Consider the following 27,021-nt stretch of genomic DNA (forward strand, 5'->3'; position numbering starts at 1 on the left):
GTCAGCATAAGCCATTTTTGGTTTACTTGAACTTATTTGGGAAGGGGACTTTATATCTTAAAAAGAAGGCAGGATGGCCGAGCGGTCTAAGGCGCTGGTTTTAGGCACCAGTCACTTTGGTGGCGCGAGTTCAAATCTCGCTCCTGTCAACTAGTCATACATGTCTGAAAAGTACGTCAGGCAAACATTTTTATTTCCGCTTAACTATTTTGCCTAGAAAAATGCGCGAACGTTTAAAAAGGATGTATCACAAGTTTCGCTTGCATGCAGGACGGGATCGCTAAAACTGCTTGACTGTGCAGGTAATTCCGCCCACAATCAGGCAAAACTCTCTTAATTGATGAAAAGTCACGGGACGAATGCACTTGCAATGGAATGTGCAGAGCTGGTTGGGTATCAACGTATTATTTTGCGTCACTTACTTATTTGAATTTTTCATACATTTCTGTCATTTTTACATGTCATCTAGTGCTTAAATACGCGTAAATACTATTTTCTCTGCACGCTCGTCGACATTATGTATTTGAAAAACCGGGCAGGATGGCCGAGCGGTCTAAGGCGCTGGTTTAAGGCACCAGTCACTTCGGTGGCGCGAGTTTGAATCTCGCTCCTGTCATCTTATATCGCATGACCGGAAATGTCCTCGGACAGAGAATATTGATTACGCTTAAAAACTTCGTGCCCAGAAAGACGCAAATTTTAGAAAAAGTAAAATTAACAAGTTTTTGTCGCATTGGGGAAAAATGTCACTTGTACCACTTGATTTTGCGGAACATTTCGTTTATTTTACGAAACAGAGTTCTAAAGCGTTTAAACGACAGGAGATTTGGATTTACAGCTTGTTAAGAGCGATTGTCCGAATGAAACGGTCTTACAGTCATGTTCAACATTTTTCTTGATAATTGCATAATTTTTAACATTTTACTCACAAGAGTATAATTTTCAGCGTTTCATTATTGTACCCACGCAATGTAAACTTGTCAAAGTTTACTTGTCAACGGACAGACTTAGGACTTCGGATCTTAGGTTAATTGGTTAGAGCAAAAACCTTCCTGCTAATGTCAGCATAAGCCATTTTTGATTTACTTGAACTTTTTTGGGACGGGGACTTTATATCTTAAAAAGAAGGCAGGATGGCCGAGCGGTCTAAGGCGCTGGTTTTAGGCACCAGTCACTTTGGTGGCGCGAGTTCAAATCTCGCTCCTGTCAACTAGTCATACATGTCTGAAAAGTACGTCAGGCAAACATTTTTATTTCCGCTTAACTATTTTGCCTAGAAAAATGCGCGAACGTTTAAAAAGGATGTATCACAAGTTTCGCTTGCATGCAGGACGGGATCGCTAAAACTGCTTGACTGTGCAGGTAATTCCGCCCACAATCAGGCAAAACTCTCTTAATTGATGAAAAGTCACGGGAAGAATGCACTTGCAATGGAATGTGCAGAGCTGGTTGGGTATCAACGTATTATTTTGCGTCACTTACTTATTTGAATTTTTCATACATTTCGGTCATTTTTACATGTCATCTAGTGCTTAAATCGCGTAAATACTATTTTCTCTGCACGCTCGTCGACAATATGTATTAGAAAAACCGGGTAGGATGGCCGAGCGGTCTAAGGCACTGGTTTAAGGCACCAGTCACTTCGGTGGCGCGAGTTTGAATCTCGCTCCTGTCATCTTATATCGCATGACGGGAAATGTCCTCGGACAGAGAACATTGATTACGCTTAAAAACTTCGTCCCCTGACAGACGCATATTTTAGAAAAAGTATAATTAACAAGTCTTTGTCGCATTGGGGAAAAATGTCACTTGTACCACTTGATTTTGCGGAACAGTTCGTTTATTTTTCGAAACAGAGATCTAAAGCGTTTAAACGACAGGAGATTTGGATTTACAGCTTGTTAAGAGCGATTGTCCGAATGAAACGGTCTTACAGTCATGTTCAACATTTTTCTTGATAATTGCATAATTTTTAACATTTTACTCACAAGAGTATAATTTTCGGCGTTTCATTATTGTACCCACGCAATGTAAACTTGTCAAAGTTTACTTGTCAACGGACAGACTTAGGACTTCGGATCTTAGGTTAATTGGTTAGAGCAAAAACCTTCCTGCTAATGTCAGCATAAGCCATTTTTGATTTACTTGAACTTTTTTGGGACGGGGACTTTATATCTTAAAAAGAAGGCAGGATGGCCGAGCGGTCTAAGGCGCTGGTTTTAGGCACCAGTCACTTTGGTGGCGCGAGTTCAAATCTCGCTCCTGTCAACTAGTCATACATGTCTGAAAAGTACGTCAGGCAAACATTTTTATTTCCGCTTAACTATTTTGCCTAGAAAAATGCGGAACGTTTAAAAAGGATGTATCACAAGTTTCGCTTGCATGCAGGACGGGATCGCTAAAACTGCTTGACTGTGCAGGTAATTCCGCCCACAATCAGGCAAAACTCTCTTAATTGATGAAAAGTCACGGGACGAATGCACTTGCAATGGAATGTGCAGAGCTGGTTGGGTATCAACGTATTATTTTGCGTCACTTACTTATTTAAATTTTTCATACATTTCGGTCATTTTTACATGTCATCTAGTGCTTAAATCGCGTAAATACTATTTTCTCTGCACGCTCGTCGACAATATGTATTAGAAAAACCGGGTAGGATGGCCGAGCGGTCTAAGGCACTGGTTTAAGGCACCAGTCACTTCGGTGGCGCGAGTTTGAATCTCGCTCCTGTCATCTTATATCGCATGACGGGAAATGTCCTCGGACAGAGAACATTGATTACGCTTAAAAACTTCGTCCCCTGACAGACGCATATTTTAGAAAAAGTATAATTAACAAGTCTTTGTCGCATTGGGGAAAAATGTCACTTGTACCACTTGATTTTGCGGAACAGTTCGTTTATTTTTCGAAACAGAGATCTAAAGCGTTTAAACGACAGGAGATTTGGATTTACAGCTTGTTAAGAGCGATTGTCCGAATGAAACGTTCTTACAGTCATGTTCAACATATTTCTTGATAGTTGCATAATTTTTAACATTTAACCCACAAGAGTATAATTTTTGGCGTTTCATTATTGTACCCACGCAATGTGAACTTGTCAAAGTTTACTTGTCAACGGACAGACTTAGGACTTCGGATCTTAGGTTAATTGGTTAGAGCAAAAACCTTCCTGCTAATGTCAGCATAAGCCATTTTTGGTTTACTTGAACTTATTTGGGACGGGGACTTTATATCTTAAAAAGAAGGCAGGATGGCCGAGCGGTCTAAGGCGCTGGTTTTAGGCACCAGTCACTTTGGTGGCGCGAGTTCAAATCTCGCTCCTGTCAACTAGTCATGCATGTCTGAAAAGTACGTCAGGCAAACATTTTTATTTCCGCTTAACTATTTTGCCTAGAAAAATTCGCGAAAGTTTAAAAAGGATGTATCACAAGTTTCGCTTGCATGCAGGACGGGATCGCTAAAACTGCTTGACTGTGCAGGTAATTCCGCCCACAATCAGGCAAAATTCTCTTAATTGATGAAAAGTCACGGGACGAATGCACTTGCAATGGAATGTGCAGAGCTGGTTGGGTATCAACGTATTATTTTGCGTCACTTACTTATTTGAATTTTTCATACATTTCTGTCATTTTTACATGTCATCTAGTGCTTAAATACGCGTAAATACTATTTTCTCTGCACGCTCGTCGACATTATGTATTTGAAAAACCGGGCAGGATGGCCGAGCGGTCTAAGGCGCTGGTTTAAGGCGCCAGTCACTTCGGTGGCGCGAGTTCGAATCTCATTCCTGTCATCTTATATCGCATGACCGGAAATGTCCTCGGACAGAGAATATTGATTACGCTTAAAAACTTCGTCCCCAGAAAGACGCAAATTTAAAAAAAGTATAATCAACAAGTCTTTGTCGCATTGGGGAAAAGTGTCACTTGTACCACTTGATTTTGCGGAACATTTCCTTTATTTTTCGAAACAGAGATCTAAAGCGTTTAAACGACATGAGATTTGGATTTACAGCTTGTTAAGAGCGATAGTACGAATGAAACGTTCTTACAGTCATGTTCAACATATTTCTTGATAGTTGCATAATTTTTAACATTTAACCCACAAGAGTATAATTTTTGGCGTTTCATTATTGTGCCCACGCAATGTTAACTTGTCAAAGTTTACTTGTCAACGGACAGACTTAGGACTTCGGATCTTAGGTTAATTGGTTAGAGCAAAAACCTTCCTGCTAATGTCAGCATAAGCCATTTTTGATTTACTTGAACTTTTTTGGGACGGGGACTTTATATCTTAAAAAGAAGGCAGGATGGCCGAGCGGTCTAAGGCGCTGGTTTTAGGCACCAGTCACTTTGGTGGCGCGAGTTCAAATCTCGCTCCTGTCAACTAGTCATACATGTCTGAAAAGTACGTCAGGCAAACATTTTTATTTCCGCTTAACTATTTTACCTAGAAGAATGCGCGAACGTTTAAAAAGGATGTATCACAAGTTTCGCTTGCATGCAGGACGGGATCGCTAAAACTGCTTGACTGTGCAGGTAATTCCACCCACAATCAGGCAAAACTCTCTTAATTGATGAAAAGTCACGGGACGAATGCACTTGCAATGGAATGTGCAGAGCTGGTTGGGTATCAACGTATTATTTTGCGTCACTTACTTATTTGAATTTTTCATACATTTCGGTCATTTTTACATGTCATCTAGTGCTTAAATACGCGTAAATACTATTTTCTCTGCACGCTCGTCGACAATATGTATTAGAAAAACCGGGTAGGATGGCCGAGCGGTCTAAGGCACTGGTTTAAGGCACCAGTCACTTCGATGGCGCGAGTTTGAATCTCGCTCCTGTCATCTTATATCGCATGACCGGAAATGTCCTCGGACAGAGAACATTGATTACGCTTAAAAACTTCGTCCCCAGACAGACGCATATTTTAGAAAAAGTATAATTAACAAGTCTTTGTCGCATTGGGGAAAAATGTCACTTGTACCACTTGATTTTGCGGAACATTTCGTTTATTTTTCGAAACAGAGATCTAAAGCGTTTAAACGACAGGAGATTTGGATTTACAGCTTGTTAAGAGCGATTGTCCGAATGAAACGTTCTTACAGTCATGTTCAACATATTTCTTGATAGTTGCATAATTTTTAACATTTAACCCACAAGAGTATAATTTTTGGCGTTTCATTATTGTACCCACGCAATGTGAACTTGTCAAAGTTTACTTGTCAACGGACAGACTTAGGACTTCGGATCTTAGGTTAATTGGTTAGAGCAAAAACCTTCCTGCTAATGTCAGCATAAGCCATTTTTGGTTTACTTGAACTTATTTGGGACGGGGACTTTATATCTTAAAAAGAAGGCAGGATGGCCGAGCGGTCTAAGGCGCTGGTTTTAGGCACCAGTCACTTTGGTGGCGCGAGTTCAAATCTCGCTCCTGTCAACTAGTCATGCATGTCTGAAAAGTACGTCGGACAAAAGTTTTTATTTCCGCTTAACTATTTTGCCTGGAAAAATGCTCGAACGTTTAAAAAGAATGTATCACAAGTTTCGCTTGCATGCAGGACGGGATCGCTAAAACTGCTTGACTGTGCAGGTAATTCCTCCCACAATCAGGCAAAACTCTCTAAATTGATGAAAAGTCACGGGACGAATACACTTGCAATGGAATGTGCGGAGCTGGTTGGGTATCAACGTATCAATTTGCGTCACTTACTTATTTGAATTTTTCATACATTTCGGTCATTTTTAAATGTCATCTAGTGCTTAAATACGCGTAAATACTATTTTTACTGCACGCTCGTCCACATTATGTATTTGAAAAACCGGGCAGGATGGCCGAGCGGTCTAAGGCGCTGGCTTAAGGCACCAGTCACTTCGGTGGCGCGAGTTTGAATCTCGCTCCTGTCATCTTATATCGCATGTCCGGAAATGTCCTCGGACAGAGGATATTGATTGCGCTTAAAAACTTCGTCCCCAGAAAGACGCAAATTTTAAAAAAGTATAATTAACAAGTCTTCGTCGCATTGGGGAAAAATGGCACTTGTACCACTTCATTTTGCGGAACATTTCGTTTATTTTTCGAAACAGAGATCTAAAGCGTTTAAACGACAGGAGATTTGAATTTACGGCTTGTTAAGAGCGATAGTCCGAATGAAACGGTCTTACAGTCATGTTCAACATTTTTCTTGATAATTGCATAATTTTTAACATTTAACCACAAGAGTATAATTTTCGGCGTTTCATTATTGTACCCACGCAATGTGAACTTGTCAAAGTTTACTTGTCAAGGGGCAGACTTAGGACTTCGGATCTTAGGTTAATTGGTTAGAGCAAAAACCTTCCTGCTAATGTCAGCATAAGCCATTTTTGGTTTACTTGAACTTATTTGGGACGGGGACTTTATATCTTAAAAAGAAGGCATGATGGCCGAGCCGTCTAAGGCTCTGGTTTTAGGCACTAGTCACTTCGGTTTCGCGAGTTCGAATCTCGCTCCTGTCAACTAATCATACATGTCTGAAAAGGTACGTTGGACAAACGTTTTTATTTCCGCTTAACTATTTTGCCTGGAAAAAAGCGCGAACGTTTAAAAAGGATGTATCACAAGTTTCGCTTGCATGCAGGACGGGATCGCTAAAACTGCTTGACTGTGCAGGTAATTCCGACCACAATCAGGCAAAACTCTCTAAATTGATGAAAAGTCACGGGACGAATACACTTGCAATGGAATGTGCGGAGCTGGTTGTGTATCAACGTATTATTTTGCGTCACTTACTTATTTCAATTTTTCATACATTTCTGTCATTTTTACATGTCATCTAGTGCTTAAATACGCGTAAATACTATTTTCTCTGCACGCTCGTCGACATTATGTATTTGAAAAACCGGGCAGGTTGGCCGAGCGGTCTAAGGCGCTGGTTTAAGGCACCAGTCACTTCGGTGGCGCGAGTTCGAATCTCGCTCTTGTCATCTTATATCGCATGTTCGGAAATGTCCTCGGACAGAGGATATTAATTGCGCTTAAAAACTGAAAAAGTATAATTAACAAGTCTTCGTCGCTTAGGGGAAAAATGGCACTTGTACCACTTGATTTTGCGGAACATTTCGTTTAATTTTCGAAACAGAGATCTAAAGCGTTTAAACGACAGGAGATTTGGATTAACAGCTTGTTAAGAGCGATAGTCCGAACGAAACGGTCTTACAGTCATGTTCAACATTTTTCTTGATAATTGCATAAGTTTTTAACATTTAACCCACAAGAGTATAATTTTTGGCGTTTCATTATTGTACCCACGCAATGTGAACTTGTCAAAGTTTACTTGTCAAGGGACAGACTTGGGACTTCGGATCTTAGGTTAATTGGTTAGAGCAAAAACCTTCCTGCTAATGTCAGAATAAGCCATTTTTGATTTACTTGAACTTTTTTTGTTTTTCTTTGGGACGAGGATTTTATATCTTAAAAAAAGTATGCAGGATGGCCGAGCGGTCTAAGGCGCTGGTTTTAGGCACCAGTCTCTTCGGAGGCTGGAGTTCAAATCTCGCTCCTGTCAACTAATAATACATGTCTGAAAAGTACGTCGGACAAACGTTTTTATTTCCGCTTAACTATTTCGCCTAGAAAAATGCGCGAACGTTTAAAAAGGATGTTTCACAAGTTTCGCTTGCATGCAGGACGGGATCGCTAAAACTGCTTGACTGTACAGGTAATTCCGCCCATAACCAGGAAAACTCTGTAAATTGATGAAAAGTCACGGGACGAATACACTTGCATTGGAATGTGCAGTATCATCGTATTATTTTGCGTCACTTACTTATTTGAATTTTTCATACATTTCGGTCATTTTTACATGTCATCTAGTGCTTAAACACGCGTAAATACTATTTTCTTAGGCACCAGTCACTTCGGTGGCGCGAGTTCGAATCTCGCTCCTGTCATCTTATATCGCAAGTCCAGATATGTCCTCGGACAGAGGATATTGATTGCGGTTAAAAACTTCGTCCCCAGAAAGACGCAAATTTTAAAAAAGTATAATTAACAAGTCTTCGTCGCATTGGGGAAAAATGGCACTTGTACCACTTGATTTTGCGGAACATTTCGTTTATTTTTCGAAACAGAGATCTAAAGCGTTTAAACGACAGGAGATTTGGATTTACAGCTTGTTAAGAGCGATAGTCCGAATGAAACGGTCTTACAGTCATGTTCAACATTTTTCTTGATAATTGTATAATTTTTAACATTTAACCCACAAGAGTATAATTTTCGGCGTTTAATTATTGTACCCACGCAATGTGAACTTGTCAAAGTTTACTTGTCAAGGGACAGACTTGGGACTTCGGATCTTAGGTTAATTGGTTAGAGCAAAAACCTTCCTGCTAATGTCAGAATAAGCCATTTTTGGTTTACTTGAACTTTTTTTGTTTTTCTTTGGGACGGGGATTTTATATCTTAAAAAGTAGGCAGGATGGCCGAGCGGTCTAAGGCGCTAGTTTTAGGCACCAGTCTCTTCGGTGGTGCGAGTTCGAATCTCGCTCCTGTCAACCAATAATACATGTCTGAAAATTACGTCGGACAAACGTTTTTATTTCCGCTTAACTATTTTGCCTCGAAAATTGTGCGAACGTTTAAAATGGATGTTTCACAAGTTTCGCTTGCATGCAGGACGGGATCGCTAGAACTGCGTGGCTGTGCAGGTATTTCCGCCCACAATCAGGCAAAACTCTCTAAATTGATGAAAAGTCACGGGACGAATACACTTGCAATGGAATGTGCAGAGCTGGTTGGGTATCAACGTATTATTTTGCGTCTCTTACTTATTTGAATGTTTCATATATTTCGGTCATTTTAACATGTCCTCTAGTGCTTAAATACGCGTAAATACTATTTTCTCTGCACGCTCTCCACATTATGTAATTGAAAAACTGGGCAGGATGGCCGAGCGGTCTAAGGCGCTGGTTTAAGGCACCACTCACTTCGGTGGAGCGAGTTCGAATCTCGCTCCTGTCATCTTATATCGCATGACCGGAAATGTCCTCGGACAGAGAATATTGATTACGCTTAAAAACTTTGTCCCCAGAAAGACGCAAATTTTAGAAAAAGTATAATTAACAAGTCTTTGTCGCACTGGGGAAAAATGTCACTTGTACCACTTGATTTGGCGGAAAATTTTGTTTATTTTTCGAAACAGAGATCTAAAGCGTTTAAACGACAGGAGATTTGGATTTACAGCTTGTTAAGAGCGATAGTCCAAATGAAACGTTCTTACAGTCATGTTCAACATTTTTCTTGATAATTGCATAATTTTTAACATTTAACCCACAAGAGTATAATTTTCGGCGTTTCATTATTGTACCCACGCAATGTGAACTTGTCAAAGTTTACTTGTCTAGGGACAGACTTAGGACTTCGGATCTTAGGTTAATTGGTTAGAGCAAAAACCTTCCTGCTAATGTCAGAATTAGCCATTTTTGGTTTACTTGAACTTTTTTTGTTTTTCTTTGGGACGGGGATTTTATATCTTAAAAAGTAGGCAGGATGGCCGAGCGGTCTAAGGCGCTGGTTTTAGGCACCAGTCACTTCGGTGGCGCGAGTTCGAATCTCGCTCCTGTCAACCAATAATACATGTCTGAAAATTACGTCGGACAAAGGTTTTTATTTCCGCTTAACTATTTTGCCTCGAAAATTGTGCGAACGTTTAAAATGGATGTTTCACAAGTTTCGCTTGCATGCAGGACGGGATCGCTAGAACTGCGTGGCTGTGCAGGTATTTCCGCCCACAATCAGGCAAAACTCTCTAAATTGATGAAAAGTCACGGGACGAATACACTTGCAATGGAATGTGCAGAGCTGGTTGGGTATCAACGTATTATTTTGCGTCTCTTACTTATTTGAATGTTTCATATATTTCGGTCATTTTAACATGTCCTCTAGTGCTTAAATACGCGTAAATACTATTTTCTCTGCACGCTCTCCACATTATGTAATTGAAAAACTGGGCAGGATGGCCGAGCGGTCTAAGGCGCTGGTTTAAGGCACCACTCACTTCGGTGGAGCGAGTTCGAATCTCGCTCCTGTCATCTTATATCGCATGACCGGAAATGTCCTCGGACAGAGAATATTGATTACGCTTAAAAACTTTGTCCCCAGAAAGACGCAAATTTTAGAAAAAGTATAATTAACAAGTCTTTGTCGCATTGGAGAAAAATGGCACTTGTACCACTTGATCTTGCGGAACATTTCGTTTATTTTTTGAAACAGAGATCTAAAGCGTTTAAACGACAGGAGATTTGGATTTACAGCTTGTTAAGAGCGATAGTCCGAATGAAACGTTCTTACAGTCATGTTCAACATTTTTCTTGATAATTGCATAATTTTTAACATTTAACCCACAAGAGCATAATTTTCGGCGCTTCATTATTGTACCCATGCAATGTGAACTTGTCAAACCTTACTTGTCAAAGGACAGACTTAGGACTTCGGATCTTAAGTTAATTGGTTAGAGCAAAAACCTTCCTGCTAATGTCAGAATTAGCCATTTTTGGTTTACTTGAACTTTTTTGGGACGGGGATTTTATATCTTAAAAAGTAGGCAGGATGGCCGAGCGGTCTAAGGCGCTGGTTTAAGGCACCAGTCACTTCGGTGGCGCGAGTTCGAATCTCGCTCCTGTCAACTAATCATACATGTCTGATAATTACGTCGGACAAACGTTTTTATTTCGGCTTAACTATTTTGCCTAGAAAAATGCGCGAACGTTTAAAAAGGATGTTTCACATGTTTCGCTTGCATGCAGGACGGCATCGCTAAAACTGCTTGACTGTGCAGGAAATTCCGCCCACAATCAGGAAAAACTCTCTAAATTCATGAAAAGTCACGGGAAGAATACACTTGCAATGGAATGTGCAGAGCTGGTTGGGTCTCAACGTTTTATTTTGCGTCACTTACTTATTTGAATTTTTCATACATTTCGGTCATTTTTACATGTCATCTAGTGCTTAAATACGCGTAAATACTATTTTTTCTGCACGCTCGTCGACATTATGTGTTTGAAAAACCGGGCAGGATGGCCGAGCGGTCTAAGGCGCTGGTTTAAGGCACCAGTCACTTCGGTGGCGCGAGTTCGAATCTCGCTCCTGTCATCTTATATCGCCTCACCGGAAATGTCCTCGGACGGAGAACATTGATTACGCTTAAAAACTTCGTCCCCAGAAAGATGCAAATTTTACAAAAAGTATAATTAACAAGCCTTTGTCGCATTGGAGGAAAGTGTCACTTGTACCACTTGATTTTGCGGAAAATTTTGTTTATTTTTTGAAACAGAGATCTAAAGCGTTTAAACGACAGGAGATTTCGATTTACAGCTTGTTAAGAGCAAAAGTCCGAATGAAACGTTCTTACAGTCATGTTCAACATTTTTCTTGATAATTGCATAATATTTAACATTTAACCCTCAAGAGTATAAATTTCGGCGTTTCATTATTGTACCCACGCAATATGAACTTGTCAAAGCTTACTTGTCAAGGGACAGACTTAGGACTTCGGATCTTAAGTTAATTGGTTAGAGCAAAAACCTTCCTGCTAATGTCATAATAAGCCATTTTTGGTTTACTTGAACTTTTTTGGGACGGGGATTTTATATCTTAAAAACGAGGCAGGATGGCCGAGCGATCTAAGGCGCTGGTTTAAGGCACCTGTCACTTCGGTGGCGCGAGTTCGAATCTCGCTTCTGTCAACTAATCATACATGTCTGAAAAGTACGTCGGAAAAACGTTTTTATTTCCGCTTAACTATTTTGCCTAGAAAAATGCGCGAACGTTTAAAAAGGATGTTTCACATGTTTCGCTTGCATGCAGGACGGGATCGCTAAAACTGCTTGACTGTGCAGCAAATTCCGCCCACAATCAGGAAAAACTCTCTAAATTCATGAAAAGTCACGGGACGAATACACTTGCAATGGAATGTGCAGAGCTGGTTGGGTATCAACTTATTACTTTGCGTCACTTACTTATTTGAATTTTTCATATATTTCGGTCATTTTTACATGTCATCTAATGCTTAAATACGCGTAAATACTATTTTTCTGCACGCTCGTCCACATTATGTATTTGAAAAACCGGCCAGGATGGCCGAGCGGTCTAAGGCGCTGGTTTAAGGCACCAGTCACTTCGGTGGCGCGAGTTCGTATCTCGCTCCTGTCATCTTATATCGCATGACCGGAAATGTCCTCGGACGGAGAATATTGATTACGCTTAAAAACTTCGTCCCTAGAAAGATGCAAATTTTAGAAAAAGTATAATTAACAAGTCTTTGTCGCATTGGAGAAAAGTGTCACTTGTACCACTTGATTTTGCGGAAAATTTCGTTTATTTTTTGAAACAGAGATCTAAAGCGTTTAAACGACAGGAGATTTCGATTTACAGCTTGTTAAGAGCAAAAGTCCGAATGAAACGGTCTTACAGTCATGTTCAACATTTTTCTTGATAATTGCATAATTTTTAACATTTAACCCACAAGAGTATAATTTTCGGCGTTTCATTATTGTACCCACGCAATGTGAACTTGTCAAAGCTTACTTGTCAAGGGACAGACTTAGGACTTCGGATCTTAAGTTAATTAGTTAGAGCAAAAACCTTCCTGCTAATGTCATAATAAGCCATTTTTGGTTTAATTGAACTTTTTTGGGACGGGGATTTTATATCTTAAAAATGAGGCAGGATGGCCGAGCGGTCTAAGGCGCTGGTTTAAGACACCTGTCACTTCGGTGGCGCGAGTTCGAATCTCGCTCCTGTCAACTAATCATACATGTCTGAAAAGTACGTCGGACAAACGTTTTTATTTCCGCTTAACTATTTTGCCTAGAAAAATGCGCGAACGTTTAAAAAGGATGTTTCACATGTTTCGCTTGCATGCAGGACGGGATCGCTAAAACTGCTTGACTGTGCAGGAAATTCCGCCCACAATCTGGAAAAACTCTCTAAATTCATGAAAAGTCACGGGACGAATACACTTGCAATGGAATGTGCAGAGCTGGTTGGGTATCAACGTATTATTTTGCGTCACTTACTTATTTGAATTTTTCATACATTTCGGTCATTTTTACATGTCATCTAATGCCTAAAAACGCGTAAATACTATTTTTTCTGCACGCTCGTCCACATTATGTATTTGAAAAACCGGGCAGGATGGCCGAGCGGTCTAAGGCGCTGGTTTGAGGCACCAGTCACTTCAAGGGCGCGAGTTCCAATCTCGCTCCTGTCATCTTATATCGCATGTCCGGAAATGTCCTCGGACAGAGGATATTGATTGCGCTTAAAAACTTCGTCCCCAGAAAGACGCAAGTTTTAAAAAAGTATAATTAACAAGTCTTCGTCGCATTGGGGAAAAATGGCACTTGTACCACTTGATCTTGCGGAACATTTTGTTTATTTTTTGAAACAGAGATCTAAAGCGTTTAAACGACAGGAGATTTCGATTTACAGCTTGTTAAGAGCGATAGTCCGAATGAAACGTTCTTACAGTCATGTTCAACATTTTTCTTGATAATTGCATAATTTTTAACATTTAACCCACAAGAGTATAATTTTCGGCGTTTCATTATTGTACCCACGCAATGTGAACTTGTCAAAGTTTACTTGTCAAGGGACAGACTTAGGACTTCGGATCTTAGGTTAATTGGTTAGAGAAAAAACTTCCTGCTAATGTCAGATTAAGCCATCAGCAGGATGGCCGAGCGGTCTAAGGCGCTGGTTTTAGGCACCAGTCGCTTTGGTGGCGCGAGTTCGAATCTCGCTCCTGTCATCTTATATCGCATGACCGGAAATATCCTGGGACAGAGAATATTGATTACGCTTAAAAACTTCGTCCCCAGAAAGAGGAAAATTTTAGAAAAAGTATAATTAACAAGTCTTTGACGCATTGGGAAAAAATGTCACTTGTACCACTTGATTTTTTGCAGAAAATCTCGTTTATTTTTTGAAACAGAGATCTACAGCCTTAAAACGACAGGAGATTTCGTTTTACAGCTTGTTAAGAGCGATAGTCCGAATGAAACGTTCTTACAGTCATGTTCAACATATCTATATAATAATACGCCAGTTCCGTCTGTCTGTGACTTTTGCAAAGTTGATATCGTCATATTCCTTTTATATCGCCAAAAAATGCATGTCTAATATGTTAAATTTTCCGACGTTACGGCGCGACGTCAATAATACTACCTTAACGTCAAAAAGTTATAATAAATTAATAAAGGCCAAATAACTTGGAAGCAAGGAGGTGTCGTCAATGATTTTTCACCGCGTGGGTAACTTGGAACCACCTGGGACCATTTTAGGTAAGTTTCTCAAACCTAGGTCCCCGAATCCGTTTCGGAATGGACGGGTTAATGACGTCATCAAAAAACCTTCAAAACCTAAAATCTCTTCTACCCTTTATTTAAAGTACATGATCCTATACATTATCTTGATCAGCGTTTCATAATCTATACAATGAAGGCAACGGGTGTACAAATTTTCTAAAAAAAAAATTTTGTGTTGACGCGCTAATGCTGACGTCAGCAAAATTTTTAAACTGGTAAATCTCATTAACCGTTCATCAACAGCACATGATCATATACATTTTCTTGATCAGCACTTTAAGCTCTCGACAATATACAAAATTTTAAATTTTTTTAGTGGATGGGTTGCTGACTTCAACAAAATTTTTATTATTCCTCAGTGGATTTTTCCACGGACCTTATCGGCTAGTTTCTTGATAATTGCATAATTTTTAACATTTAACCCACAAGAGTATAATTTTCGGCGTTTCATTATTGCACCCACGCAATGTGAACTTGTCAAAGTTTACTTGTCAACGGACAGACTTAGGACTTCGGATCTTAGGTTAATTGGTTAGAGCAAAAGCCTTTCTGCTAATGTCAGCATAAGCCATTTTTGGTTTACTTGAACTTTTTTGGGACGGGGACTTTATATCTTAAAAAGTAGGCAGGATGGCCGAGCGGTCTAAGGCGCTGGTTTTAGGCACCAGTCACTTCGGTGGCGCGAGTTCGAATCTCGCTCCTGTCAACTAATCATACATGTCTGAAAAGTACGTCGGACAAACGTTTTTATTTCCGCCTAACTATTTTGCCTAGAAAATTGCGCGAACGTTTAAAGTGGATGTTTCACTAGTTTCGCTTGAATGCAGGACGGGATCGCTAAAACTGCTTGACTGTGCAGGTATTTCCGCCCACAATCAGGCAAAACTCTCTAAATTGATGAAAAGTCACGGGACGAATACACTTGCGATGGAATGTGCAGAGCTGGTTGGGTATCAATGTATTATTTTGCGTCACTTACTTATTTGAATTTTTCATTCATTTCGGTCATTTTTACATGTCATCTAGTGCTTAAATACGCGTAAATACTATTTTCTCTGCACGCCCGTCGACATTATGTATTTGAAATACCGGGCAGAATGGCCGAGCGTTCTAAGGAGCTGGTTTAAGGCACCAGTCACTTCGGTGGCGCGAGTTCGAATCTCGGCATTGTCATCTTATATCGCATGACCGGAAATGTCCTCGGACAGAGAATATTGATTACGCTTAAAAACTTCGTCCCCAGAATGTCGTAAATTTTAAAAAAAGTATACTTAAAAGTCTTTGTCGCATTGGGGAAAAATTTCACTTGTACCACTTGAATTTCGTTTATTTTTCGAAACAAAGATCTAAAGCGTTTAAACGACAGGAGATTTTGATTTACAGCTTGTTAAGAGCGATAGTCCGAATGAAACGTTCTTACAGTCATGTTCAACATTTTTCTTGATAATTGCATAATTTTTAACATTTAACCCACAAGAGTATAATTTTCGGCGTTTCATTATTGTACCCACGCAATGTGAACTTGTACCACTTGATTTTGCGGAAGATTTTGTTTATTTTTCGAAACAGAGATCTAAAGCGTTTAAACGACAGGAGATTTGGATTTACAGCTTGTTAAGAGCGATAGTCCGAAAGAAACATTCTTACAGTCATGTTCAACATTTTTCTTGATAATTGCATAATTTTTAACATTTAACCCACAAGAGTATAATTTTCGGCGTTTCATTATTGTACCCACGCAATGTGAACTTGTCAAAGTTTACTTGTCAAGGGACAGACTTAGGACTTCGGATCTTAGGTTAATTGGTTAGAGAAAAAACTTCCTGCTAATGTCAGATTAAGCCAACAGCAGGATGGCCGAGCGGTCTAAGTCGCTGGTTTTAGGCATTAGTCACTTCGGTAGCGCAGGTTCGAATCTCGCTCCTGTCAACTAATCATAAATGTCTGAAACGTACGTCGTACAAACGTTTTTATTTCCGCTTAACTATTTTGCCTAGAAAAATGCGCGAACGTGTAAAAAGGATGTATCACAAGTTTCGCTTGCATGCAGGACGGGATCGCTAAAACTGCTTGACTGTGCAGGTAATTCCGCCCACAATCAGGCAAAACTCTCTAAATTGATGAAAAGTCACGGGACGAATACACTTGCAATGGAATGTGCAAAGCTGGTTGGGTATCAACGTGTTATTGTGCGTCACTTACTTATTTGAATTTTTCATATATTACGGTCATTTTTACATGTCATCTAGTGCTTAAATACGCGTAAATACTATTTTCTCTGCACGCTCGTTCACATTATGTAATTGAAAAAACGGGCAGGATGGCCGAGCGGTCTAAGGCGCTGGTTTAAGGCACCAGTCACTTCGGTGGCGCGAGTTCGAATCTCGCTCCTGTCAACTAATCATACATGTCTGAAAAGTACGTCGGACAAACGTTTTTATTTCCGCCTAACTATTTTGCCTAGAAAATTGCGCGAACGTTTAAAGTGGATGTTTCACTAGTTTCGCTTGCATGCAGGACGGGATCGCTAAAACTGCTTGACTGTGCAGGTATTTCCGCCCACAATCAGGCAAAACTCTCTAAATTGATGAAAAGTCACGGGACGAATACACTTGCGATGGAATGTGCAGAGCTGGTTGGGTATCAACGTATTATTTTGCGTCACTTACTTATTTGAATTTTTTCATTCATTTTGGTCATTTTTACATGTCATCTAGTGCTTAAATACGCGTAAATACTATTTTCTCTGCACGCCCGTCGACATTATGTATTTGAAAAACCGGGCAGAAGGGCCGAGCGTTCTAAGGAGCTGGTTTAAGGCACCAGTCACTTCGGTGGCGCGAGTTCGAATCTCGGCATTGTCATCTTATATCGCATGACCGGAAATGTCCTCGGACAGAGAATATTGATTTCGCTTAAAAACTTCGTCCCCAGAATGTCGTAAATTTTAAAAAAAGTATACTTAAAAGTCTTTGTCGCATTGGGGAAAAATTTCACTTGTACCACTTGATTTTGCGGAAGATTTTGTTTATTTTTCGAAACAGGGATCTATAGCGTTTAAACGACAGGAGATTTGGATTTACAGCTTGTTAAGAGCGATAGTCCGAAAGAAACGTTCTTACAGTCATGTTCAACATCTCTATTATAATAGCCGTATTTTGTCTGTCTCTGCGCAACATGGCGGAGCAAGTAGCGAGACCCGCCGAAAATCCCCGCGGCCCTGCAGCTTTATTTCGAATCCCCGGCAGACCCCGTTTTTCTCCCAGCCTTGCTTTGCCGCTCATTGTAATAAACCAATCACGAGGCTCCATTTTCACTAATGACCAATCCAAGTGCTTCGCGCCCTCAACATGCCGACGGGAGGAAACATGCTACCCCTAAGGCCATTTTGGTTTGGAAGTGATGGTGTGAAGTTTGTAGGTTTCCTTTCAATCCTCCTTATTTCTTCTGAGTACTTTTTATCCTATAGGATTATTTAGTTTGTTTTCACATGTTAAGGTGAATATTTCATCACGTTTTCTAGCTACGTATAAATCTTAAACATACCAATTTTAAGTTTTTGGCTAGCTACAAAACGTACATTTTGAGGCAGCTAGCTATAGCTAGCTTTATTTATTCCTATACTTTTAAAGTTTTTATTCAGTTTGGTATACTATTATTTATTTTTATGTTGAAGTTGGGTCTACCTAGCTAGCTCCTCTTTTAGCTACATCCTGCTAAAAAGTGAAAGTAGCCAAATGCAGTTTGGCTGCAAGTGAAAGTAGCCAAATGCAGTTTGGCTGCAACACAATTCTTAACAATTCTTATGCTAAATGCAGTTGGCAGCGGCCACTTTTATTACTGATTTAAAAATTTATTATGCAAAATAAAATTGCTGAGTAATTTTTTAAACTGAACCGGGTTAATGCCAGGCTGTTCACTGATTTCTTTTAAAACCGAAGCGATAAGGATTTTTGGAAAATGGTATTACCCCTATGCTCATGTATGACACGATTCACCTGTTAAGCGCTCAGCCTAGTGTTAACGACGGGCTGTTTCCTGTGTTTTTATTTAAACCGTTGTGATAAATTTTATTTGGAAAATTTTATTAAGCCTGTTACTCATGTATGACACAATTTACATGTTAAGTGCTCAGCCTGGTGTTAATGACGGGCTTTTTTCGTGTTTTTATTTAATTCGTTGTGATAAAGTTTTTTTACCTGCAATAAACATTCAACCTGGTGTTAACAACAGGGTGTTTTGTGTGTTTTTTATTTAAATTGAAGTTGCGATGAGTTTTTTTGGGAAAAGGCTATTATGGCTATAACGCATGTGTGACACCATTTACCTGTACTAAGTGCTCAGTCCGGTGTCATGATTAATTTGTTAAGGTTTACTGAAACGTACTCCGCAAAATAAAATAATATTGACTATTTTCTTTTCTTATGACGGGGTAACAACAGGTTGTAAACTGTGTTTTTATTTCGGTTAAAGTTGCAGTAAAGTTATATATATACAATTATTTTAAAAAGTACATTACAACCGAAACACTATAATGTGGTGTGAGCTTTACTCAATTCACGACATATTCAGCATACCTGTACTAGAGCACTCCAATTATGGAGTTTTTTTAGTTTTTTTATGGGGTAACGACTGGATTTTTCCTGTGTTTTAAGTTAAACCGAAATTGCAGTAAAGTTTTTTATGAAAAGGGTATTATGCGTTCTCGGCCCACTGTCATGATTAAGTTTTGAACTTTTACGGAAACTTATTCCGCAAAATAAAATAATATTGCCCAGTTGTTTTTGCTATGGCGGAGTAACAACGGTCGTTTGTAAACTGTTTTAATTCAGCTTTTGTTGCGGGAAATTATTTTTTTTTAAAATATCTTACAGTCGCAACACTGCAATGGTGTGTGCCCTCCACTTGATTTACGACATACTGCATACCCGTACTAAAACGCTCCACCTCACCGGGTCGCACAGTTTGCGGTTCTTATTAAGCGCTCCTCAAGGCGTTCAACAACAGTTACTTGTGGCTTAACCCGGCGTTTCGACGCCGGGTCTCCCGGAAGATTTTGTTTATTTTTCGAAACAGAGATCTAAAGCGTTTAAACGACAGGAGATTTGGATTTACAGCTTGTTAAGAGCGATAGTCCGAAAGAAACGTTCTAACAGTCATGTTCAACATTTTTCTTGATAATTGCATAATTTTTAACATTTAACCCACAAGAGTATAATTTTCGGCGTTTCATTATTGTACCCACGCAATGTGAACTTGTCAAAGTTTACTTGTCAAGGGACAGACTTAGGACTTCGGATCTTAGGTTAATTGGTTAGAGAAAAAACTTCCTGCTAATGTCAGATTAAGCCAACAGCAGGATGGCCGAGCGGTCTAAGGCGCTGGTTTTAGGCATTAGTCACTTCGGTGGCGCGAGTTCGAATCTCGCTCCTGTCAACTAATCATACATGTCTGAAACGTACGTCGTACAAACGTTTTTATTTCCGCTTAACTATTTTGCCTAGAAAAATGCGCGAACGTGTAAAAAGGATGTATCACAAGTTTCGCTTGCATGTAGGACGGGATCGCTAAAACTGCTTGACTGTGCAGGTAATTCCGCCCACAATCAGGCAAAACTCTCTAAATTGATGAAAAGTCACGGGACGAATACACTTGCAATGGAATGTGCAAAGCTGGTTGGGTATCAACGTATTATTCTGCGTCACTTACTTATTTGAATTTTTCATATATTACGGTCATTTTTACATGTCATCTAGTGCTTAAATACGCGTAAATACTATTTTCTCTGCACGCTCGTTCACATTATGTAGTTGAAAAAACGGGCAGGATGGCCGAGCGGTCTAAGGCGCTGGTTTAAGGCACCAGTCACTTCGGTGGCGCGAGTTCGAATCTCGCTCCTGTCAACTAATCATTCATGTCTGAAAAGTACGTCGTACAAACGTTTTTATTTCCGCTTAACTATTTTGCCTAGAAAAATGCGCGAACGTGTAAAAAGGATGTATCACAAGTTTTGCTTGCATGCAGGACGGGATCGCTAAAACTGCTTGACTGTGCAGGTAATTCCGCCCACAATCAGGCAAAACTCTCTAAATTGATGAAAAGTCACGGGACGAATACACTTGCAATGGAATGTGCAAAGCTGGTTGGGTATCAACGTATTATTGTGCGTCACTTACTTATTTGAATTTTTCATATATTACGGTCATTTTTACATGTCATCTAGTGCTTAAATACGCGTAAATACTATTTTCTCTGCACGCTCGTTCACATTATGTAATTGAAAAACCGGGCAGGATGGTCGAGCGGTCTAAGGCGCTGGTTTAAGGCACCAGTCATTTCGGTGGCGCAAGTTCGAATCTCGCTCCTGTCATCTTATATCGCATGACCGGAAATGTACTAGGACAGAGAATATTGATTACGCTTAAAAACTTCGTCTTCAGAAAGACGCAAATGTTAGAAAAAGTATAATTAACAAGTCTTTGTCGCATTGGGGAAAAATGTCACTTGTACCACTTGAATTTCGTTTATTTTTCGAAACAAAGATCTAAAGCGTTTAAAGGACAGGAGATTTCGATTTACAGCTTGTTAAGAGCGATAGTCTGAATGAAACGTTCTTACAGTCATGTTCAACATTTTTCTTGATAATTGCATAATTTTTAACATTTAACCCACAAGAGTATAATTTTCGGCGTTTCATTATTGTACCCACGCAATGTGAACTTGTCAAAGTTTACTTGTCAACGGACAGACTTAGGACTTCGGATCTCAGGTTAATTGATTAGAGCAAAAACCTTCCTGCTAATGTCAGCATAAGCCATTTTTGGTTTACTTGAACTTTTTTGGGACGGGGACTTTATATCTTAAAAAGTAGGCAGGATGGCCGAGCGGTCTAAGGCGCTGGTTTTAGGCACCAGTCACTTCGGTGGCGCGAGTTCGAATCTCGCTCCTGTCAACTAATCATACATGTCTGAAAAGTACGTCGGACAAACGTTTTTATTTTGCGTCACTTACTTATTTGAATCTTTCATACATTTCGGTTATTTTTACATGTCATCTACTTCTTAAATCCGCGTAAATACTATTTTCTCTGCACCCTCGTCCACATTATGTTATAGAAAAACCGGCAGGATGGCCGAGCGGTCTAAGACGCTGGTCACTTCGGTGGCGCGAGTTCGAATCTCGCTCCTGTCATCTTATATCGCATGACCGGAAATATCATGGGACAGAGAATATTGATTACGCTTAAAAACTTCGTCCCCAGAAAGACGCAAATTTTAGAAAAAGTATAATTAACAAGTCTTTGTCGCATTGGGGAAAAATGGCACTTGTACCACTTGATTTTGCGGAAAATTTCGTTTATTTTTCGAAACATAGATCTAAAGCGCTTAAACGACAGGAGATTTCGATTTACCGCTTGTTAAGAGCAATTGTCCGAATGAAACGTTCTTACAGTCATGTTCAACATATTTCTTGATAATTGCATAATTTTTAACATTTAACCCACAAGAGTATAATTTTCGGCGCTTCATTATTGTACCCACGCAATGTGAACTTGTCAAAGTTTACTTGTCAACGGACAGATTTAGGACTTCGGATCTTAGGTTAATTGGTTAGAGCAAAAACTTTCCTGCTAATGTCAGCATAAGCCATTTTTGGTTTACTTGAACTTTTTTGGAACGGGGACTTTATATCTTAAAAAGTAGGCATGATGACCGAGCGGTCTAAGGCGCTGGTTTTAGGCACCAGTCACTTTGGTGGCGCGAGTTCGAATCTCGCTCCTGTCAACTAATCATACATGTCTGAAAAGTTCGTCGGTCAAACTTTTTTATTTCCACTTAACTATTTTGCCTAGAAAAATGCGCGAACGTTTAAAAAGGATGTATCACAAGTTTCGCTTGCATGCAGGACGGGATCGCTAAAACTTCTTGACTGTGCAGGTAATTCCGCCCACAATCATGCAAAACTCTCTAAATTGATGAAAAGTCACGGGAAGAATACACTTGCAATGGAATGTGCAGAGCTGGTTGGGTATCAACGTATTATTTTGCGTCACTTACTTATTTGAATTTTCCATATATTTCAGTCATTTTTACATGTCATCTACTTCTTAAATCCGCGTAAATACTATTTTCTCTGCACCCTCGTCCACATTATGTTATAGAAAAACCGGGCAGGATGGCCGAGCGGTCTAAGGCGCTGGTCACTTCGGTGGCGCGAGTTCGAATCTCGCTGCTGTCATCTTATATCGCATGACCGGAAATATCATGGGACAGAGAATATTGATTACGCTTAAAAACTTCGTCCCCAGAAAGACGCAAATTTTAGAAAAATTTAATTAACAAGTCTTTGTCGCATTGGGGAAAAATGTCACTTGTACCACTTGATTTTGCGGAAAATTTCGTTTATTTTACGAAATAGAGATCTAAAGCGTTTAAAGGAACAGGAGATTTGGATTTACAGCTTGTTAAGAGCGATAGTCCGAAAGAAACGGTCTTACAGTCATGTTAAACATTTTTCTTGATAATTGCATAATATTTAACATTTAACCCACAAGAGTATAATTTTCGGCGTTTGATTATTGTACCTACGCAATGTGAACTTGTCAAAGTTTACTTGTCAAGGGACAGACTTAGGACTTCGGATCTTAGGTTAATTGGTTAGAGAAAAAACTTCCTGCTAATGTCAGATTAAGCCAACAGCAGGATGGCCGAGCGGTCTAAGGCGCTGGTTTTAGGCATTAGTCACTTCGGTGGCGCGAGTTCGAATCTCGCTCCTGTCAACTAATCATACATGTCTGAAACGTACGTCGTACAAACGTTTTTATTTCCGCTTAACTATTTTGCCTAGAAAAATGCGCGAACGTGTAAAAAGGATGTATCACAAGTTTCGCTTGCATGCAGGACGGGATCGCTAAAACTGCTTGACTGTGCAGGTAATTCCGCCCACAATCAGGCAAAACTCTCTAAATTGATGAAAAGTCACGGGACGAATACACTTGCAATGGAATGTGCAAAGCTGGTTGGGTATCAACGTATTATTCTGCGTCACTTACTTATTTGAATTTTTCATATATTACGGTCATTTTTACATGTCATCTAGTGCTTAAATACGCGTAAATACTATTTTCTCTGCACGCTCGTTCACATTATGTAGTTGAAAAAACGGGCAGGATGGCCGAGCGGTCTAAGGCGCTGGTTTAAGGCACCAGTCACTTCGGTGGCGCGAGTTCGAATCTCGCTCCTGTCAACTAATCATTCATGTCTGAAAAGTACGTCGTACAAACGTTTTTATTTCCGCTTAACTATTTTGCCTAGAAAAATGCGCGAACGTGTAAAAAGGATGTATCACAAGTTTTGCTTGCATGCAGGACGGGATCGCTAAAACTGCTTGACTGTGCAGGTAATTCCGCCCACAATCAGGCAAAACTCTCTAAATTGATGAAAAGTCACGGGACGAATACACTTGCAATGGAATGTGCAAAGCTGGTTGGGTATCAACGTATTATTGTGCGTCACTTACTTATTTGAATTTTTCATATATTACGGTCATTTTTACATGTCATCTAGTGCTTAAATACGCGTAAATACTATTTTCTCTGCACGCTCGTTCACATTATGTAATTGAAAAACCGGGCAGGATGGTCGAGCGGTCTAAGGCGCTGGTTTAAGGCACCAGTCATTTCGGTGGCGCAAGTTCGAATCTCGCTCCTGTCATCTTATATCGCATGACCGGAAATGTACTAGGACAGAGAATATTGATTACGCTTAAAAACTTCGTCCTCAGAAAGACGCAAATGTTAGAAAAAGTATAATTAACAAGTCTTTGTCGCATTGGGGAAAAATGTCACTTGTACCACTTGAATTTCGTTTATTTTTCGAAACAAAGATCTAAAGCGTTTAAACGACAGGAGATTTCGATTTACAGCTTGTTAAGAGCGATAGTCTGAATGAAACGTTCTTACAGTCATGTTCAACATTTTTCTTGATAATTGCATAATTTTTAACATTTAACCCACAAGAGTATAATTTTCGGCGTTTCATTATTGTACCCACGCAATGTGAACTTGTCAAAGTTTACTTGTCAACGGACAGACTTAGGACTTCGGATCTTAGGTTAATTGATTAGAGCAAAAACCTTCCTGCTAATGTCAGCATAAGCCATTTTTGGTTTACTTGAACTTTTTTGGGACGGGGACTTTATATCTTAAAAAGTAGGCAGGATGGCCGAGCGGTCTAAGGCGCTGGTTTTAGGCACCAGTCACTTCGGTGGCGCGAGTTCGAATCTCGCTCCTGTCAACTAATCATACATGTCTGAAAAGTACGTCGGACAAACGTTTTTATTTTGCGTCACTTACTTATTTGAATCTTTCATACATTTCGGTTATTTTTACATGTCATCTACTTCTTAAATCCGCGTAAATACTATTTTCTCTGCACCCTCGTCCACATTATGTTATAGAAAAACCGGCAGGATGGCCGAGCGATCTAAGGCGCTGGTCACTTCGGTGGCGCGAGTTCGAATCTCGCTCCTGTCATCTTATATCGCATGACCGGAAATATCATGGGACAGAGAATATTGATTACGCTTAAAAACTTCGTCCCCAGAAAGACGCAAATTTTAGAAAAAGTATAATTAACAAGTCTTTGTCGCATTGGGGAAAAATGGCACTTGTACCACTTGATTTTGCGGAAAATTTCGTTTATTTTTCGAAACATAGATCTAAAGCGCTTAAACGACAGGAGATTTCGATTTACCGCTTGTTAAGAGCAATTGTCCGAATGAAACGTTCTTACAGTCATGTTCAACATATTTCTTGATAATTGCATAATTTTTAACATTTAACCCACAAGAGTATAATTTTCGGCGCTTCATTATTGTACCCACGCAATGTGAACTTGTCAAAGTTTACTTGTCAACGGACAGATTTAGGACTTCGGATCTTAGGTTAATTGGTTAGAGCAAAAACTTTCCTGCTAATGTCAGCATAAGCCATTTTTGGTTTACTTGAACTTTTTTGGAACGGGGACTTTATATCTTAAAAAGTAGGCATGATGACCGAGCGGTCTAAGGCGCTGGTTTTAGGCACCAGTCACTTTGGTGGCGCGAGTTCGAATCTCGCTCCTGTCAACTAATCATACATGTCTGAAAAGTTCGTCGGTCAAACTTTTTTATTTCCAATTAACTATTTTGCCTAGAAAAATGCGCGAACGTTTAAAAAGGATGTATCACAAGTTTCGCTTGCATGCAGGACGGGATCGCTAAAACTTCTTGACTGTGCAGGTAATTCCGCCCACAATCATGCAAAACTCTCTAAATTGATGAAAAGTCACGGGAAGAATACACTTGCAATGGAATGTGCAGAGCTGGTTGGGTATCAACGTATTATTTTGCGTCACTTACTTATTTGAATTTTCCATATATTTCAGTCATTTTTACATGTCATCTACTTCTTAAATCCGCGTAAATACTATTTTCTCTGCACCCTCGTCCACATTATGTTATAGAAAAACCGGGCAGGATGGCCGAGCGGTCTAAGGCGCTGGTCACTTCGGTGGCGCGAGTTCGAATCTCGCTGCTGTCATCTTATATCGCATGACCGGAAATATCATGGGACAGAGAATATTGATTACGCTTAAAAACTTCGTCCCCAGAAAGACGCAAATTTTAGAAAAATTTAATTAACAAGTCTTTGTCGCATTGGGGAAAAATGTCACTTGTACCACTTGATTTTGCGGAAAATTTCGTTTATTTTACGAAATAGAGATCTAAAGCGTTTAAAGGAACAGGAGATTTGGATTTACAGCTTGTTAAGAGCGATAGTCCGAAAGAAACGGTCTTACAGTCATGTTAAACATTTTTCTTGATAATTGCATAATATTTAACATTTAACCCACAAGAGTATAATTTTCGGCGTTTGATTATTGTACCTACGCAATGTGAACTTGTCAAAGTTTACTTGTCAAGGGACAGACTTAGGACGTCGGATCTTAAGTTAATTGGTCAGAGCAAAAACCTTCCTGCTAATGTCAGAATAAGCCATTTTTGGTTTACTTGAACTTTTTGGGACGGGGATTTTATATCTTAAAAATAAGGCAGGATGGCCCAGAGGTCTAAGGCGCTGGTTTTAGGCACCAGTCACTTCGGTGGCGCGAGTTTGAATCTCGCTCCTGTCAACTAATCATACATGTCTGAAAAGTACGTCGGACAAACGTTTTTATTTTCGCTTAACCATTTTGCCTAGAAAAATTCGCGAACGTTTAAGAAGGATGTATCACAAGTTTCGCTTGCATGCAGGACAGGATCGCTAAAACTGCTTGACTGTGCAGGTATTTCCGCCCACAATCAGGCAAAACTCTTTAAATAGATGAAAAGTCACGGGGCGAATGCACTTGCAATGGAATGGGCAGAGCTGGTTGGGTATCAACGTATTATTTTGCGTCACTTACTTATTTGAATTTTTCATACATTTTGGTCATTTTTACATGTCATCTAGTGCTTAAATACGCGTAAATACTATTTTCTCTGCACGCTTGTCGACATTATGTATTTGAAAAACCGGGCAGGATGGCCGAGCGGTCTAAGGCGCTGGTTTAAGGCACCAGTCACTTCGGTGGCGCGAGTTCGAATCTCGCTCCTGTCATCTTATATCGCATGACCGGAAATGTCCTCG

At 39.8% G+C, this 27,021-nt stretch overlaps 26 non-coding genes across 26 annotated transcripts; all 26 read left to right on the forward strand.

Annotated features, from left to right (window-relative positions):
* Window positions 1-67: 67 nt before the first annotated feature.
* Trnal-uag (transfer RNA leucine (anticodon UAG)) lies at window positions 68-149 on the forward strand. The gene has a single exon. It is a non-coding gene; the product is annotated as a tRNA-Leu (tRNA).
* Window positions 150-534: 385 nt separating this feature from the next.
* Window positions 535-616, forward strand: Trnal-aag (transfer RNA leucine (anticodon AAG)). Its single transcript has one exon. It is a non-coding gene; the product is annotated as a tRNA-Leu (tRNA).
* A 511-nt stretch (window positions 617-1,127) lies between these two features.
* On the forward strand, window positions 1,128-1,209 carry Trnal-uag (transfer RNA leucine (anticodon UAG)). The gene has a single exon. It is a non-coding gene; the product is annotated as a tRNA-Leu (tRNA).
* A 384-nt stretch (window positions 1,210-1,593) lies between these two features.
* Window positions 1,594-1,675, forward strand: Trnal-aag (transfer RNA leucine (anticodon AAG)). Its single transcript has one exon. It is a non-coding gene; the product is annotated as a tRNA-Leu (tRNA).
* Window positions 1,676-2,186: 511 nt separating this feature from the next.
* Window positions 2,187-2,268, forward strand: Trnal-uag (transfer RNA leucine (anticodon UAG)). Its single transcript has one exon. It is a non-coding gene; the product is annotated as a tRNA-Leu (tRNA).
* Window positions 2,269-2,651: 383 nt separating this feature from the next.
* Window positions 2,652-2,733, forward strand: Trnal-aag (transfer RNA leucine (anticodon AAG)). The gene has a single exon. It is a non-coding gene; the product is annotated as a tRNA-Leu (tRNA).
* Window positions 2,734-3,244: 511 nt separating this feature from the next.
* Window positions 3,245-3,326, forward strand: Trnal-uag (transfer RNA leucine (anticodon UAG)). The gene has a single exon. It is a non-coding gene; the product is annotated as a tRNA-Leu (tRNA).
* Window positions 3,327-4,303: 977 nt separating this feature from the next.
* Window positions 4,304-4,385, forward strand: Trnal-uag (transfer RNA leucine (anticodon UAG)). Its single transcript has one exon. It is a non-coding gene; the product is annotated as a tRNA-Leu (tRNA).
* Window positions 4,386-5,363: 978 nt separating this feature from the next.
* Window positions 5,364-5,445, forward strand: Trnal-uag (transfer RNA leucine (anticodon UAG)). The gene has a single exon. It is a non-coding gene; the product is annotated as a tRNA-Leu (tRNA).
* A 385-nt stretch (window positions 5,446-5,830) lies between these two features.
* Trnal-aag (transfer RNA leucine (anticodon AAG)) lies at window positions 5,831-5,912 on the forward strand. The gene has a single exon. It is a non-coding gene; the product is annotated as a tRNA-Leu (tRNA).
* A 977-nt stretch (window positions 5,913-6,889) lies between these two features.
* Trnal-aag (transfer RNA leucine (anticodon AAG)) lies at window positions 6,890-6,971 on the forward strand. The gene has a single exon. It is a non-coding gene; the product is annotated as a tRNA-Leu (tRNA).
* A 1,487-nt stretch (window positions 6,972-8,458) lies between these two features.
* Window positions 8,459-8,540, forward strand: Trnal-uag (transfer RNA leucine (anticodon UAG)). Its single transcript has one exon. It is a non-coding gene; the product is annotated as a tRNA-Leu (tRNA).
* Window positions 8,541-9,528: 988 nt separating this feature from the next.
* On the forward strand, window positions 9,529-9,610 carry Trnal-uag (transfer RNA leucine (anticodon UAG)). Its single transcript has one exon. It is a non-coding gene; the product is annotated as a tRNA-Leu (tRNA).
* A 977-nt stretch (window positions 9,611-10,587) lies between these two features.
* Trnal-aag (transfer RNA leucine (anticodon AAG)) lies at window positions 10,588-10,669 on the forward strand. The gene has a single exon. It is a non-coding gene; the product is annotated as a tRNA-Leu (tRNA).
* Window positions 10,670-11,054: 385 nt separating this feature from the next.
* Trnal-aag (transfer RNA leucine (anticodon AAG)) lies at window positions 11,055-11,136 on the forward strand. Its single transcript has one exon. It is a non-coding gene; the product is annotated as a tRNA-Leu (tRNA).
* Window positions 11,137-12,706: 1,570 nt separating this feature from the next.
* Window positions 12,707-12,788, forward strand: Trnal-aag (transfer RNA leucine (anticodon AAG)). Its single transcript has one exon. It is a non-coding gene; the product is annotated as a tRNA-Leu (tRNA).
* A 385-nt stretch (window positions 12,789-13,173) lies between these two features.
* On the forward strand, window positions 13,174-13,255 carry Trnal-gag (transfer RNA leucine (anticodon GAG)). The gene has a single exon. It is a non-coding gene; the product is annotated as a tRNA-Leu (tRNA).
* Window positions 13,256-13,713: 458 nt separating this feature from the next.
* Window positions 13,714-13,795, forward strand: Trnal-uag (transfer RNA leucine (anticodon UAG)). The gene has a single exon. It is a non-coding gene; the product is annotated as a tRNA-Leu (tRNA).
* A 1,180-nt stretch (window positions 13,796-14,975) lies between these two features.
* Trnal-uag (transfer RNA leucine (anticodon UAG)) lies at window positions 14,976-15,057 on the forward strand. The gene has a single exon. It is a non-coding gene; the product is annotated as a tRNA-Leu (tRNA).
* A 1,608-nt stretch (window positions 15,058-16,665) lies between these two features.
* Trnal-aag (transfer RNA leucine (anticodon AAG)) lies at window positions 16,666-16,747 on the forward strand. The gene has a single exon. It is a non-coding gene; the product is annotated as a tRNA-Leu (tRNA).
* A 3,425-nt stretch (window positions 16,748-20,172) lies between these two features.
* On the forward strand, window positions 20,173-20,254 carry Trnal-aag (transfer RNA leucine (anticodon AAG)). The gene has a single exon. It is a non-coding gene; the product is annotated as a tRNA-Leu (tRNA).
* A 967-nt stretch (window positions 20,255-21,221) lies between these two features.
* On the forward strand, window positions 21,222-21,303 carry Trnal-uag (transfer RNA leucine (anticodon UAG)). The gene has a single exon. It is a non-coding gene; the product is annotated as a tRNA-Leu (tRNA).
* Window positions 21,304-23,515: 2,212 nt separating this feature from the next.
* On the forward strand, window positions 23,516-23,597 carry Trnal-aag (transfer RNA leucine (anticodon AAG)). Its single transcript has one exon. It is a non-coding gene; the product is annotated as a tRNA-Leu (tRNA).
* A 967-nt stretch (window positions 23,598-24,564) lies between these two features.
* On the forward strand, window positions 24,565-24,646 carry Trnal-uag (transfer RNA leucine (anticodon UAG)). Its single transcript has one exon. It is a non-coding gene; the product is annotated as a tRNA-Leu (tRNA).
* Window positions 24,647-26,442: 1,796 nt separating this feature from the next.
* On the forward strand, window positions 26,443-26,524 carry Trnal-uag (transfer RNA leucine (anticodon UAG)). The gene has a single exon. It is a non-coding gene; the product is annotated as a tRNA-Leu (tRNA).
* Window positions 26,525-26,909: 385 nt separating this feature from the next.
* On the forward strand, window positions 26,910-26,991 carry Trnal-aag (transfer RNA leucine (anticodon AAG)). Its single transcript has one exon. It is a non-coding gene; the product is annotated as a tRNA-Leu (tRNA).
* Window positions 26,992-27,021: the final 30 nt, after the last annotated feature.

This window comes from Hydractinia symbiolongicarpus, chromosome 3, assembly GCF_029227915.1.
Source record: "Hydractinia symbiolongicarpus strain clone_291-10 chromosome 3, HSymV2.1, whole genome shotgun sequence".
Taxonomy (NCBI): domain Eukaryota; kingdom Metazoa; phylum Cnidaria; class Hydrozoa; order Anthoathecata; family Hydractiniidae; genus Hydractinia; species Hydractinia symbiolongicarpus.